Raw genomic sequence first — 1,997 nt, 5'->3', positions numbered from 1 at the left:
CAATTCTCTGTGTGTATGTGCTGTACATGTGGAAGAATTGACAATAAAGCAGACTTGACTTGACTTGACTAAATTGTAAGTAATCCGGGTATATTTCACCTACTGTTTTAAAAATGTGATAAACTGTGAATTTGGGCATACTACTGTTTTCCACCTACTATATAGTATGGAAGTATGTGGTTTTGGATGCAGCCAAACAGTATTCAAATGCATGGCATGTTGATGCCTTGTTAATTTTTTGCCCTGTTTCTTGGCAGATATGTTTAACCCATTAAATTCATGGTGGTCAAAGGTCAAAGCAATTATAAGCTTTGTTAGAAGACAATAAAATAACATATGTATCTGAATTGGATACTGGCTGGTTTAATCTGTAATCAGATTTCACAGTGTCCCATAGAGATATTTTTAGAATATGATTACACAGTCTTATATACGATTCTTTATTATTTTAATCATTGCTTTTTTTTTTTTTTTATATCTATATATCTATCTATATAACAATAACCAAATTAACATTGAGAAATAACATTTCCATTTTATTTTTTGTTATGAATAGTGCTGAATATGAAACAGTGTTATATTTACTCTATAAACTATGTTTCTGCATTTTGAAATAATGATAAAAAAATTCTCAAGATAAAATGATAGAGGTGATTATGGGTCTTTTTAAATTTGCAAGGCACTATATCTTCATTGTTTCCTAATGTCTCTGTTGAAGGCCTCAACACTGCCATCTTACCTCCAACAGAAGTGTAGAATGCTTTGCTGTATTTTGAATGTGAATGAATGTGATTTGTCAGATAAGCTTGCAAAGGAAGAATGTGATTGTTTATTCACTGATAACGTGCATGATAAGCTAACTAATAACCTACATTTTTTGTTAACATGCTTTCATTTTTAAGAAAAGATCTAGAGAATATATGCAATTTATGTGAATATCTGTTTATTTAGTAATAAAATCTAAAAGGCCAACCAATAATATTCACAATACAAAACATTTTAAAAACAAATTAGACCAATTTAATTGAGGCAAATAGATCAAATACATACAGTGAAGCTAAAAAAAGATGAAAACAACGATTGGAAATGATCATGAGAAGGCGTTCTCAGAAATAGCTACTTTCATTTCCCACCAGCACACAAAGGTTTTAATCCCATCCAAGTTTTGCTAAACCATAATCCCACTTGCTCCTTCGTCATTTCACACACAAAATGCACAGGTCTGGATGTGAGACTGATCTAACTGCAACTCTGATTTCGGTTTGCTCACTCCATGGCTTGTCTTCTCTGAATGGAACATCTTCCAGCCTGTGACAGCAAAACAATATAAGGACATTAGTGAATTGAAGGATTAGGGAAGTGGCCCAGAGCTGGTTATCACTGGCCAGCAGTAAGTCATTGAGAATTTAGTTGCTGGGCATTCGTAATTGTATTACGTTTTACATGAGAGAGGAAAGTGTCTAAATTGTTAACATGAAACATGAAATGTATATATTTTTAATTCATTTATTCTATAACATAATGTGCTTCTGTCAACCTTCAGTCATTCCTTTACTGTACAGGCATCACACAAACAAACTGAGCATTATTTACTGTATGTCACATGACCATAGTTACAAAAAGGCCATCAGGTTTTTTTTTTGTTCTTGCTTTTTTTAATAACTGGATTTCACACACATTACCTATAACATGGGCCATCCTCACATTCCCCTTTAAACTGTTATGTGGGCTCTTTGAAAATGAAATCTGGAACAGAAGATGCAATTTCAAGCATGAATGGTACTCGCTTCAGATACCCTTATCAAAAAAAAATTTTTTAAATAAAGATTGCGCGAGAAAATCTCGGATACTGTATCGCTATTAAGCATCACAATCCAAAGGAGTTCATGGATCAGAAATTAAAAGCTAAAGTTTTTCACCTCAGTGAATTCTGGTCACATGACTGTTCTGCATAGTTCTCATAGCTATTTCCCATACTTTTCTTTTTTTTTTTTTTA

This window comes from Sinocyclocheilus anshuiensis, unplaced genomic scaffold, assembly GCF_001515605.1.
Source record: "Sinocyclocheilus anshuiensis isolate Anshui unplaced genomic scaffold, SAMN03320099.WGS_v1.1 scaffold1248, whole genome shotgun sequence".
NCBI lineage: Eukaryota > Metazoa > Chordata > Actinopteri > Cypriniformes > Cyprinidae > Sinocyclocheilus > Sinocyclocheilus anshuiensis.
The sequence above is the reverse complement of the archived record's forward strand: the minus strand, read 5'-3'. Positions refer to the sequence as shown.